Source organism: Rousettus aegyptiacus, unplaced genomic scaffold (assembly GCF_014176215.1).
Source record: "Rousettus aegyptiacus isolate mRouAeg1 unplaced genomic scaffold, mRouAeg1.p scaffold_m13_p_12, whole genome shotgun sequence".
In the NCBI taxonomy this organism is placed as follows: Eukaryota; Metazoa; Chordata; class Mammalia; order Chiroptera; family Pteropodidae; genus Rousettus; species Rousettus aegyptiacus.
Genome location: NW_023416287.1, coordinates 8,671,869 through 8,686,637, shown reverse-complemented (window position 1 = coordinate 8,686,637; position 14,769 = coordinate 8,671,869).

Below are 14,769 nucleotides of genomic sequence, written 5' to 3'. Positions count from 1 at the left end.
AAATACCATTTGGTTTCTATTGCATGAGATTCACAGTTGCCAAGAAGAAGTTAATGCTGTTTGGAAATATTAGATAGTTCCTTATTTCTTGACAAGACCCTCTCAGATTCTGCAGGCTCAGGAGTTGAAGTCCCCCTGCCCCAAGCCCTGATTAAACAAGATAATAAAATAAAGCAAGGAAAAACAAAGAGTGATTTCGGTCCATCTCAAGATGAACAAGCCAAGTGAGAAATGAGTAATCAGTCTGCGCAGGCTTACCAGTCATATCTCAAGTGTAAATGAGTTCTCAGTAAGTCAGGCCAGCTACCCAAGGAGTCTTTTCCCCATTCTGAGCACCAAGAACAGCTTTCTGAGAAGAGGACAGAGGCGTCTCCACCCTTGGCAGTGGACAGAACAGCTAGACAACCAAGCCCAATACTGGACATGCAAGCCAGGGTTCACTTCTTTAGACGGAGCTATGGTTCTCTTCCTAATCCGCTTAATTGAGCCGCCCTCCCTACTGTCCATGTCAAAACGTCTCTAAAGGAACCCTTGCTGTTAGAAGCAAATCTCTGCAGAGAACTCTCGTTCAAGGTCTGATTGGAACAAAATAGATACCAGGGCTCGAGATTTCCGCCAAATCATATTCCAGCAGGAAAGTAATGGCAATATGGCCCAGAGAAAACAGAGAATAAAATGCTTAGGACCTACCATTTGAATCCCGGCTGTCCCACTGACATGAATGCCTTCTTGTTTTCTAGGCTTTGGACATTATTGCAGCTCTCGAGACCAGCTACCTGGATTCAAATCCATATTTGACCTTCCTTATCATGTGACTTTGTGCTAGTGACTTAGTCTCTCTGGGCTCTGATGTATCTATCGGTAAAATCGAGCCAATGAGAGTTCCGACCTCACAGAGTTGTTATGTGGATTAACATATTTAATAGATCCAAAGTGCTTAGAAGACTGCCTGACACTCGGTTGAGCATTAGATATTGCAACTGGGTGAGGCCATGATGTTTAGCGGCGTGGTAGCCATCTTCACACCGTAAGGGAGGACTCTGCTGACCTACGGAAGGTGGCAATATGACAGATGGAAAGAGCCTGAATCTCTGATGTCACTGAGCTCCTGAATTAACCAACTGTGGAACCATCCCGTCTCGGGACTTCTGGTATAAGAAGAAGAAGAAGAAAATAAAATTGTATAATTTTGTGTAATAAGATAATGGAATTCCCTTATTGTTTAAGGCAGTTGAGTCAAGGTTCCTCTGTTTGCACCCGAAGCATCCTAACTGATATGCCTTCCTTCCCCTGTGGGTTTTCTCCCCCACTTAAATGAACTGATTCTTTTATTGCTCATATGACCAAACACCCCAGTTTTCATGGGACAATCCCAGTTTGTACCTGTCATCCCAGAATAATTATGAATAACATCCCACTTTGGATGATTATAATCACCCCATCCTTTGAAAAAAAGCATTGCCCTCTTCCTATTTCTCTCTTTAAATGCAGCAGGTGCTTCTCTCCACCATATTGCTTTCCAAATGAAGCAAAGACCTAAGGTTTGTAGCATGAAGCCCAGATCGGGAGTACAGTTTAAAAGGTTCAGAAAGAGGCTGATGCATAAAAGGTAAATTTTACAACTTAGCCAAGGCCAGAGATTGATCTGGATGGTATATCTTGAAATTCCATAGCCAGGATGCCAGATGGTTTCAACAGACATACTGGACATACATTTATACGTCTGGGTTTTTTTTTTTTTTCCTTTTCAGTTTCTTGCCTGGACTGAAAGCTCAAAAATAGACCTGCCCTGTCCAAATGCAGATACCTGGCAATCCCAGTGTAATTTTTACCAAAAGCTGACGGTTTCCTCTTCAGCCAGCAGAAACACAAATAGCCACACCCTCTCCATGCCATTTATGCTGCAGCCTGCTTCCAAATTTCCTGGGCAAATAAATTCCATTCTTGGAGCTTTTGTTGAGAGGGGGAAAGTTACTGTTTCTTTTTGGTTTTTTTTTTTTTTTTTTTTGAGTGCTCACTATATACCAGGCACTGTTAAGATGTGACATCAAACTCTCACAATTGCCCTTCATGGCTGGTATTCTTATTATTATTGTCCTTTTTTTACAGGTAAGGAAAACTGATGCTCAGGAAGGAACAGAATCAAGGTTACTGTATTAGTTAAGGTAGAGATAGCTACTGTGATGAGATCCAAATAGTAATGAATTCTTTTAAATAGAGCTTATTTCTCTCTCATGGTATAGTCCAGGCATAAACAACCCAAGGCAGGTATGGAGACCTCAAGGTGTTGGGGCGCAGGCTCCTTCCAGCCTGTGGCTCCACCATCCTTAACTTGTGGAGTTCCCTGAGTGCTCCAAGATGGCTGCTCTAGTGCTGCATTTCAACCAGTGGAAAGAGAAAGGAGGGAGAGAAGGGAGTGCCTGGTCCTTTTAAGAATCCAAACTCATCACAAGTTTCACACATCACTTTCACTTCCACCTGAGTAGCCAGAACTCTGCCACCCTTGTGTGTCTGACCCTTAATCCACACCAAGGCACCTCTCTGGTATTGCTAGTGGACTGAGAATTTCGTTTCCCTCATCATAGAACAATGCCAGGCACACCCGAATATTAGTTCAATGAATGAATGACTATCCCCAATACTTGTTTTGAACTCTAGGTTGTGAGGAACCTCACTTGTGAGTGCCTGGCCCTGTTCCAGGCATTGAAAACAATGAGCAAGACAGAGAAGAGTCCTTGACCTCCTGGAGCTGACGTTCGGGTGGCAGAAGAGATGGCCAATAAAGACCCCAATAAATCAAACACCACGTCTGCCAGACAGTGGTAACGGCTATGGAGAAAAACGAACCAGGGATGACAACAGGGTGTGCTGGGCCAGGCATCCCCAAGGGTCGCTAGACGGCCTCTCTCAGGAGGTGACATTTTAGCAAAGACCTGACAGCGGGCAGGGAGCAGGCCCCGCAGGTGTCCTAGGCAGAGGGAACAGCGAGTACAAGGGCTTCAAGGCAGGAACGGACAGGAGTGGAGAAAATAAGGGGGAAGGTTGCTAGGAGGAGATGCAGTTAGAGGGGAGAGGGAAGCCAGGTATATGAGCTGTGCAGGTGGCCGTAAGGCCTTTGGGTTTTTTCTCTGGGTGAGTGGAAGCTGTGGAAGGTTCTGAACAGAGGAGAGATATGATCTGACATGTTCTAACAGGATCCCTCTGACTGATTGATGGGAAGAGACTATAAGGGGTGAGGTTAGAAGCTGTGAGGAAGATACTGCAACAGTCCAGGCAGGAGATGTTGATAGCTTACACCAGGGTGATACCAGGGAAGGTGGGGAGAAATGGTCTACTCTGGATGTATCCTAACAATGAGCCTGTAGGATTTGTTGAAGCGCTGGGGTCGGGGGAGAGAGACAGAGACAGAGACAGAGAGCGTTAGACATGACTTTGAGGTTTTTGGCCTGAGCAACTGAAAGTATGGGGTTAGAATTAACCAGGATGAGGAAGATTGTCAGAGGGGCAGGTTTAGGGGAGAAAATGAAGAACTCGTCAAATTCAATAGCCGTGTAGAGATGTTGAGTGGGCAATCACACACAATCCCAAGGTTCAAGGGGGAGGTCAGTCTGGTGATAAGAATGTAGGCATCATTAGAATGTAAGTGATAGTTAGAACCATGGGATTGGGTGAGATCACCCAGGGAGGGCACGCGGATGAAGAATAGAACAAGGACCCAGGCCACATCGACACTCGATCCGGGGTATCCACTGAGCGGACACCAGAATAGACATTAGAGAGAGTCCAAGGCCAATATGTGGAGTTTTTCTGGCCTCTTAAGAAGACTGGACATAGCAATGGAGTCTCCCGTGACTTCGTTTCTCCAAGTGAAATGAGGCAGAGGGCAAGTTCCCAGCTCGGTCCTTTCCTTCACAGCCTGAGTCTCATTTTCCTCGTCCGTGAAATGGGGACATTAAGAATCCTGCTCTGCCAGTTCTCCGAAGGAATATGAGAACACAGCAAGATCTTGTAGATAATCTTACAACGAGATCTTACCAAATGCTTGAAAAAAAAAAAAAAATGAAGAGCACAAACGAAAAGTTCTTCTTTCCCTTCCACCTAATTTTAGGAACTCAGAAATGCGAAACTGACCCAGAGAACAAAACTTACAGATTCAGAGAAACAAAAGAGAAGTTGCGTTGGAGAAAGAACTACGTAGAGTTCCATGCAACAACATGGACGAATTGAGGAAACATGATGTTGAGCCAACAAAGCCAGACATAAAAGAAACATTACGTACGATTCCACTTACATAGTGCTCAAGGCAGACAATATTAAACTAGGGGGCTTAGAGGTGCACACTCGGATGGGAAAACCGAAAAGAAAAGAATTCAGCTTTTACGTACAAGTCAGGGCGGTGGGTTCCTCCCAGGTTGGGGAGGCGGGGTCTGGGATTCAGAAAAACCACATAGGGCCTTCAGAGGTGGACAGGCGTCTTTTTCTTATCTTGGTGGTGATTTCTTAGAGGTTCACTTTATAATAATTCATTATGATTTACACTTAGGTCTTACACACTTTTCTCTATGTGTTCTCAATTTCCCACCTTTAAAATGCATCAAAAGTCTTAAGAATAAGTACACACACCTACATTTATACTCTTTGACCAAGTTATTCTCATTCAGGGACTCTAAACTACAGAAATAATCACACACTCAGACAAATTTTGATGCACAAAGATGTTCACTGCAGTGCTACCTACAATAGCCCCATATTTGAAAGGGCCTAAATTAAATTCATTATGCTATATCCACAATTTGGAAAATTATTTAGGCATTTTAAGTCTGCCATCAAAACATATTTAACGGAATAGAAAAGTGGTCTTGGTAAATGGAAAAAGAGGGAGAAAAGAGTGGAATGTAAATTACATGTAGCCCGTGATCTCAAGATTGTCGATACGTGTTACATATCCATACAAAAGAGACAGGAAGGAAATGTATAAAAATACCAACAGTAATTACATCTGAGCAGTGGAATTATGAGTATTTGTATTTGTTTTTGTCTTTATACTTATGTTTCCTAAATTTTCTACAATGGATAATATTACCTTTATTCTTTAATTCATTGCTTTTTGCCATTTCTTTGACTTTCCATCTCAGATGTACTCTTCAGGCCATCATGGCACACCATCAATGGCATCTGGATATGGCCTCTATTTTGTTTTATTTTCGCTTATTTTTGCCTTTATCACTCATCTCCATTCCTCCTATTTTCCCCTCCCCCAAAGACACCCACTTCAATATATTTAAAGTATGTTCCTTCTATCCATCTGCCATACATTTGTTTGGCTATGTGTGTATCCAAATAGACATAGTAAAAATATATAAAGGGATAAAAATAGTGTTGTTTTATGATTGTTTTTAAATTTCTATATAAATGGTACAGAGTTATGCATCTGATGCTCTCATTTTTTTCACTCAACTTCACGTTTTTGAGGTCATTCTTCATTGCTTTTCGTAAACATAATGCACTACTTCTGACTTTTTCTTAGTATGCCATTGTGTATGTGTATCACCATGGTAGAGAGTGCTGGTTGTTCCCCAAAAGCAATTTCCTCTTCTCTCAGGAGACATCGAAGGACTACATTTCCCAGTCTCCCTTGCAGGTAGCGGAGTCAGATGAAGGTTCTTTCGCTTATGGATGCCAGGCCAAAAAACTTCTCACATGCCTTCTCCTCCATGCTCTTTTCCCTTCTAAACTGGTTGAGACGAAGACCCCAGAGTGACCTTGGAAGCCATGGGTCAAAGGTGGAAGAGCAGCCCTCCGCTTGGGTCTGAATGCCTGTGTGAAAGAGAGCCACACCACCAATCAGCGACATTCACCTTGGACTATTATATGAAAGAAAAATAAAACTTCCATTGGGTCTAAGACTTTACATACTTTAGGGTCTATTAATTACAGTGATGAATATTAACTCTAACCAATGAAACTATATTCTACTTATTCATTTCCTGGTGCTAAACACTAGTGCCCATAACTCCTTGAAGCAACGCTGTGATGAACATCCTCATACGTGTTTTCATTCGCATCTGTGAACGAGTTTCTTAGGTTGTCTACCAGAAAGGGAATTGTTTGTACGTATTTGGTTTATCTGACCAGAGCAATGGCAGAGGCGTCCAGCTTGGGGAGCCAGTGACAGCAAAAGTTTTGGTATTCCCGTACCCGGAGTCAACATTGCCAGGTGGGGTGTCTGTGCTCAGCGGGGTCATCGCTGGAGCCATCCCACAGAGTGGTTTAGTCATGGCCTCTAAGACTGGCCTCCTGGGGCCCTGGAGATTCTGTGAGTTTTCCGTAACCGTTAATGAAATTACTAGAGTGGATTCTGCTGTTTACAACAGCAAATCCCTGATCCATGCTAGATTAGGGGTTGGCACACTTCTGTAAAGGGCCAGATAGTAAATATTTAGGCTTTAAAGGTCATACAGTCTGAATTCCAACTATTCAATTATGCCGTTGTAAAGCTAACAGCAGCCAAAGACAATATATAAATAAACGGGTGTGGCTACATTTCAACATAACTTTTTGCCACTTATTTATTAAAACAATGGCCTGCACACCACACTTTGCCAATCCCTGAGCTAGACAAAAAAAAAGGCATCTCTCCTTTCTCTAAGTCTCTATGTAGACATTTATGCCATGTTTCCCGCCCTTAGCTCTTGGTCTGCTTCTTTTCTCAGTCTATTTTGGGTTTCCACACGGAGCCTAACACATTCCCTGCAATAGACTGACTAAATGAATAAATGAGTGAACGAATGAATAAACAAATGGCTTTAATTTAGAGGTAGTCCCAGGCAATGACCAGTCAGAACAGGAGCCAGGAGCAGACAATCTGTGCAATGGAACTCTTGCACCAGGGGCGTATAGTCCTGCTCCGTGAGCCCACCTGCTGGCCCCCAAGCCCCACACCCACCCAATCAGGCTTCATCCCATATCCTTGGTAGGCATCAGTTTAAGGGTTCAATTTCCAGATTTCAGAAGCTAATGAGAAACAGGGGCAACTGTGGGGGACTCAGTTCTCAAAAGCAAACTGTGTCCCCGTGACTAATCCATCTTTCACTCTCAGTATTTTTATTCATCCCCGCAGAAATGTGTATGAGTCACAGCTCCTGTTGGAGAATTTTTCAAAATGCATCATTGTGTGTATATTTCCAGCCTGCAGACCTGCAAGGTCTGGGTGCTGTTGGCAGGGAGCTAATGATTTCAGTAGCAACAACAAAAGCTGTCAAGTCACACTAACCAGGACTCCTTTTCCCCACTCTCATCAGTTCCAACAAATAAAAGAAAAAAAAAGGAAGAAAATAATCAATTCAGCGTCTGATTGAGGATATGACACACAGAGTGATTAGGCAGCCACAGACTTATACGTGCCCCTACCAATACTACTCCCTTCTTTTAAGACTCTGCCGCAAGCACCCATTCTTTTTGAAAGCCTTCTTGACTAAGCTGATCTCGACCACCCTATCCCAACTCTCAAGCCACTATGATTTGTGAATCAAATCTCACCCCTTCCTGATCACGTTTCCATCCTGCAGTGGATTCCTGCAGCCTGAATGTAGTTAGACAATTCCTATTCTACTCCTCTCAGCCAATTTGTACTGTTCTTTCTGGAGTGTGAAGTCATTTCCACGTGGGTGTGTTGTTCTCTCTCTCCAGCCTGGTAGGAAATTTGGAAATTTAGCCAATTTGGAAATTATAAAGAGATGAAGTCAGATCTCTACTCGGCCCCTCGCTGCGTGACTTCACCTCTCAGAGCCTCAGCTTCTGCCACTACGAATGGGGATGATGCTGATCATCGTAATAACAGAATAAAAGTACCTAATGTTTCCTGAGCCACTAGAACAAATGCTTAAAATAGGCAAGGGTTTTTTTTAAAAATCTGTTTTGCTCACTGCTATATCCCCAGGGTCTAGAATAGAGCCTACCACTGTGTGGTATTCAACAAACATTTTGAATGAATGAATGAATGAATGAATGAATGGTTTTTCAGACTTGTCTACACCGCTCTCCCAGGAAGATATCTCCAAGGTCTCTTGACTCTCCTTTTGTCCATATCCAGAACTCCCATCTCTCAAATCCCCTTGTTCCTGTATTATTCAAGGCTCCTTGCAACATGAGTGGCAAAAATCCAACTCAAACCAGTTCAAGGGAAAAGGTATATAATGGGTCGTGTAAGTAAAAAGTCCATAGTCGCTTCAGGCAAACTGGGTTCAGGTGCTCAGAGATTGTCTCTTTTCCAAGAGGCCGGCTCGTCAGGCCTTCTGATTAGCTAGGTCTGGGTCATGTGTCTCCCCCTAGAAAGGATGAAAGGGTGAGTCCCTTGTGGGATGTTTCTGAAGGTCAGCGGCGCCCTTAGCACTAGAAGAAGAGGAATGGATGCTGGGTGGACAGAAGGGAAGAACTGGGGAGTCTCCTCCCACCTCTAGTCTCACCGGCCTCTGTTCCATCCTGCCTCGCTCTCTCGGGTTAACCTCAAAAAGGCAGCTATGGTCAGGTTATTCCCTCACTCAAGCACCTCCAGCGGCTCCCTACTGCTGACTGACGTCATGATAATTTCCTCAGTTTGGCACGTAAAGACCTCTGCAATATGACACTGGTCTTTTCCGATCTGAGGGATCTGTGAGGGAACTGTCCTCAGAATCCAGGGAAGGGATGGCAAAGCACAGAGCTGGCCACTAGGAGTGGGGACGCAGGTGTGGATTCTAGAGACACCCGTCATTCCCCTGAAACCGCTCTCACCGAGATCACCAACTTGGACCTCGAAGTCCAAATCTAGTGGCTATTTTCCCATCCTTATTTTACTTAATTATCCAGTCGCATTCGGCACAGTGACGGCTCCCTCCTTCTCAAAATATCTTCTTTGCGGAAAATCCTGGGGGCGTCCTGGCCACCCGCCTCTCCTTCTCTTGCACTGCTACTTCCTGCTGGCTGTCTCTGGCCGTAGGAGTGGTGCAGATTTTATCTTCTACACCCACTCGAGACACCACTAGTTGCAAATTCAACCACCTTTTTCCCCCGTCTCCCTACCAAAACTCCAAGTTTGGCCACCATATACTTTTCTGGAGAGCATGAACCCCTACCCACTCATGATGGGTAAATTTTAAGGAGTCTTGGCCCATACAGGGAATTCACCCTATGACACATTTTTAGCCAATAAGACAGGATAGAAACCTGTTGAAGCCTCCAAGTTTTCTTCCTTCTTAAAACAGGGCATGGAAAAAGAAAGTGAGCTCATTTGTTCTCCTGACCTGCGGACGTTGAACGAAGATTCAATGTCTAAAGTCAGGGCAGCCATCTTGGGTTTTCATTGACTTTCCTGATGAGATAACCCATGGGTGGTGAAGCTTCCAAAGCATAGCTCTAGCCGTGACCTTGCTCCTCAGGTCGCTCCAGGCCCATGTGAGGTATATAACGGACGTCTTTTCAAGCAGTGTTATAGGCACCTCAAAAACGTGAACAAATTACCTACCACGTTTCCCAAATTTCTTCAATGCTCCACCAAATGGATAACATCACTATCTATAGTCTCTCTCATGAATAATCCTGGAGTCTTTTTCTCATTCCTTCATTCATTTAACTAACTCATATTTACTGAGCACCTGCTATGTACACTAAGCTAGATGTAGGAAGAAAAACAGAGAATAAGACACAGTTCCATCTCCGTGAAATTTATATTCTAGTTGGGGGAGAGAGAGAGATTAAACAAACAAATAAACACATATGACAGCTGAGAAATAAGCAAGGTATTTCCGTAGAGAAATATAAGAAGCCATACACCTAGTTGGGTGGTTTGGGGAAAAGTCCTAAGGAGGCAACGAAGAAGCTGAAATCTGAATGCCAAGCCAGAGCCGGCTCCGCAAAGTATGAAGAAGAGCTTTCGAGGCAGAAAAAAATGGCAGACTCAAAGGCCCTCAAGCTGGACCGAACTCGGAACATTCCAGGAGCAGCAAGGAGGCCCGTGAGGCGGGAGCCATGAGTAATGAGAAGAGCGGTGGGAGATGAAGTCAGAACGGAGATGTCTGGAGAAGGCAGCTGTATGTATGGACTTTTGTGCTGAGCAGAGTGAGCAGCCAGGGGAGGGTTGTAAACAGGGGGTGTGATATGATTTGATTCAGGTTTTTAAACGGTCACACTGTCGGGTGGAGAATGGCCTGTAATAATAAAGACGATCATAACGAACCCTTTTATAATACATACTGTGTGCCAGACACTATTCGAAGCCCTTTCCCTACGTTGACTCATTAAGTCCTCATAACGGTGGGAATGATTTTGGTGCCAACTTATAGATGAAGAAACTGAGGCACAGAGAGGTGAGGGTCACACAACGAGTAAATCAGAACCTGGGCTTTAGGAAACAGGGAGGCGATGTCAAGCTACAGCGTGCGTGGTTGGGAGGGCGTTGCTGGGCTTGGTGCTGATCGGCAGTCCTGGAGACAGAGACCTAGAAAGGAAAGGACTCGCTGGCCATGTGAACAGTATCGTGTCCATGCCTTCTGAGTCCCTTCTTCAGTAGGACTTTGAACAGGACTTGAATGGAAGCCAGGTCACCAGCTCCCATTTTATGGATGGAAGGGTCCCGTCCCCATCCCCCCACCCCTCTCACCCCACTTTGGCACTTTGCTCATCTCGCAGGACCCCTCCCTTTGCGAATAGCCTGAGGCGGCTACGACTGTCTCTGACCTTGGTCGCTCCACACCTTTGCCTGGATCCGAAGATAAAAAGCAGCCTAAAAGCCCAGGCAGCAGAGCCTTGCTCTCAAAGGAGAGCACTTTGTAGACGCTCCCTGAGCCTTAGCAAAACTTCTATTGTGTTGCAGGAGAAAGAAAACAATGCAAGTGGCCCAGTTGTTCCCTGGCCCAAGATTGCGCTGGCAAACACACTCTCTCCAAGCCCTGCTGTTGGGGCACCTGAGCCCCACCCCACGCCCCCCCAGAGGCCAGGGGGCAGGATGGGAGATGTGCGCTTGACGCCGTCCTCAGCGCGCGCGCGCGCGCGCGCACGCATGGCTCGCTAGAGGCCGAGAAAACCAGAAGAGAGGAGTAGGCAGGAGGGAGATGGCAGCTTGACCTTTAAATGTGAAGCAGAAGTTCATACAGAGCCTCTGGGAGTCCCCTAAGTATCTGTTCCCACCCTCCCTGGGGCCGGGAGGTCACCCTCTCAGTTTCTTATCAGCTGGGGATGGGTTCAGTGTTGGGTGAGAGTGTGAAAAGCTAGGAACCTACCCAGGCCTGGGACTTGCTTTGGGGCTTTCTGAAAAATTAAGTGCACCAACCCTGGCCCTCACAGTGCTTGGCTCTGGGGACTCAGAAAAAAGAAAAGCACCCTGTCCTCCAGGGGCGAGCAGAGTGGAGGTAAAATGAGTCATGCAGAGGCAGAGGTTTGGGGGAGAAATCAAGGAAGGCGTCATGAAGGAGGGGGCCTTTTTTAAGCATCCGAACTGGCTGCAAGGATTCCTAACGTACTCAGCACAGTACATTGATTTCAGAATCTGTTGCCCTGGGTTATTTTGTTTTCTACAGTCATCAGCACTGATTATTGCTGCTTCCCATTTAATATTTGTTGAAAATATAATAAAACAAAAGGACCGAGAGGATCTCTTTTCTTGCTCTCCCTCCCTCTTTCTTTCCTTCTTAAAAAACAAAACACAAAACTTCAAAATGATTTAAAAGATACACAAACAAGGTTTGTTTGTTTTTTTCGTAAATATAAGCCATGTAATTTTTAAAACTTTTTTTCCTGATCACCAAAGGAATACGTGTACATTGCTAAAACCTTGGAAAAACCCAGATGATCATAGAGAAGAAAAGGAAAATCACCTATATTTCCACCATTTAAAAAGTAAACACTCTTAACACACCAGCCTATTCTTCTCCAGGCTTCGGCGGTGATTTTATTATTATCACTGAGGTAAAATTATGTGCAGTGAAATGCACGGATCCGAAGCGTATGAGTCAATGAATTTTGACAAATTCTTACACCATGTGTACACCACCCCAGTCAAGATCTAGAACATTTCCATCATCCCAGAAAGTTCCCTCAGGTCCCCTTCCAGTCAACCACAACCCCCACAGGCCACCAGCCTTCTGATTTCTATCACCGTAGATTAGTTTTGCCTGTCATCTAATTGGAATCACATGGTATGCGTTGTTCTCGTGTGCCTGGCTTCTTTCCCTCAGCATAATGCTTTTAGATTATCTGGCGTATCAGTAGCTCATTCCTTTTTAGGGCCAAGTAGTGTTCTAGTGTGTGGATATCCAAGGAGTTCACTTCGTCGCCCTATGATGGTCTTTTAGGCTGTCTCCACTTGAGAGCTATTATGAATAAGCCGCTGTAAACATTGGTGGACAAATCTGGGCTGTGGACATGGGTTTTTGTGTTCTTAAGCAAATGCTTAGGGGTGGGATTGATGAATCAAGGGTTTAGCTTTTGTAAGAAAGTGCCAACAGTTTTTCAAGGTGGTTTTGCTATTTCGTATTTCCACCAGCACCGTATGAGGGTTCCAGTTGCTTACTATTATTAATTTTTCATTGCACAAATAACGCATGAGTGCATTCTCTTGTAAAGCTAACGTGCCTTTGAACAATCACCCAGCGCCCACCACTGCCCCAGAGTAACCCTCAGCAGTTGGGGGAGCAACCTTGCAGACTTTTCCTATGCATGTCCATAAAAGCACATAGTTTTGTTTTGTCGCGATTCTTTTTACAAAAATGGGAAACTATCTCTCCTTGTACCTTTCACCACATACCACCCAGACATACCATTTATTCCCTGCTTCTCCACTAGCCCTAGGTAGAACATTAGCTCAGCGAGGGAAGGGAGTTTGTTTTGTTCACTGCTGTACCCCCAGTGCCTAGAACAGTGTCAGGCATAAGCAGATGCTCCGTGAATATCTATGGAATGCAAGAATAGTGTATGTATTATTCTGCAACTGGTTTTTCACCCCTCCTGTAAGTCACAAGTCTTTTAGCACTTACAGATCTGTTTCCTTCTTTAATCTGCTGCATAGTATTCTGTGATAGGAATAAGCAAAATATCTTTTTCATTTATCTGTGGATGGGCACCTAGGTTGTTTCTGAGAGTGTTGATACCATGAACATCCTGCATGTGCCTCTTTGGGCAGAGTATTTCTCTAGAACAATAACCCAGAAGGAAATGGTTGGGGCAGAGGGTCTACACACTGTAAATTTTAGGTAAATCAGCCAAAACATCAGGATTTCTACCTCTAGATGCTGCAAGGAGATCAACATCCACAGGAGACATGGAGGAAAAATAATAGTAAATGGATAGAATCTCTGTGATTAGGCAAGATGGGGTGTTGGGGAGAATAACATCAAAGTCTAGTGGAAGTGATTCTGTTCACACACCCTGAAGCCAGAGGCCCTGGGTCTGCCACCATCAAGCTGCATAACCTCGGGCAAGATGCTTGCTTTGGTCATTGTCTTTTCCTTCCTGGCTCCTTCCTCCTTGGCTTTTTTCATCCATCGACCTAGGGCACTTATCGTAAAGGAAGGAGGAGAGACAAGAAGCATCTAAGATCCCCAAGGGAGGAGACCCAGGGAGGAGGCTTTACCAGAATCCCCGGAGTTCCCCAAAGCAAAGACCACCGTGTAGCAACAAAAACCCCAGAGGTGAGTACTGGGAAGACCTAGAAAAGGCTGCTGCCGCCTGGCAATGCGGAAATAGCCGATGACCTCTGGGAGGGACGTTGGGGCAGACGCCAGCTTCGGAAGGACAGGGACAGCCTGCACCCAGGCGGAGGAGCTGGCCAGGAGCACCAGGGCTGTTCTGAGAAATCTGGCCAGACTAGGCTGTATCTGGAAGGAGAGAAAAACGTTTTGTGTTGTTGTTTTGGTTTGTTCTTTGTTTTTGTTTGTTTGTTTAAAGATAAAAGATCTGAACAAGATTAAGGGAGAAATATCTCAAGAGCCTCGACTACAGGGTCTGAGATGAAAGGAGCCGAGGCTGGTATGTGGCTGATGTGTTCGGGGCCTGACCCTCGCAGAAAGTTCACGTCTCTCTTAGGTGGTCCACAAATTTCTATCGAGCAGTTAACCAGGAGGAAGCCCCTTCCCTACCCCCACACTCACTAACTTTATTGCGAGACACCAAGAAATAAAAAGCACAGTCTGCCCTTAGTTAAGGATGGCTTCCCATCTAGTCTGGAAAAATTCACAGGAATGCAAAAAAGGTAAAGTCGTGATAAAACATTAAAATATGGGAGACAGGCCTGGTTGGAAGAAAGGTTGCCAACTGGAGGCCTACAAAGGCTTTCACGGCCCAAGGGAGATATTTTTAAAATTGATTTGGTTGCCATTGATGACATATAGGGAGTTTTCACAGTAAGATCTGAATCTCTCATACCCCATATCCTAAACATCAGCAGATTCTATAGTTCCACCTTCGAAATGCAAATACCCAGAGCCAGATGTCTTCTTGATGAGGAATTTTCACTCAAAAGGCTAATCAATCATCTCTTTGTTCTGCTTCTGTAGATATGCTTGCTGCATAGGCCTTACTGGAAATTACCTAAAGACTCATCTTCCCCTTTGCTTGTTCTATCTAAGCAACAAATGTAACTGCCTGTAACTGCTAGCAATGCCCCCGCTTTGTAACCATCCTCCCGGCCCAGATCTTCAGAGCACTAGCTCCTTTGGGACTACCGGGGTAATAAACCTGAGTTCTCCAACACTCCGAGTGCTGCTTGGTTTCTCACAGGTCTGAGTTTTGCAACTTCTC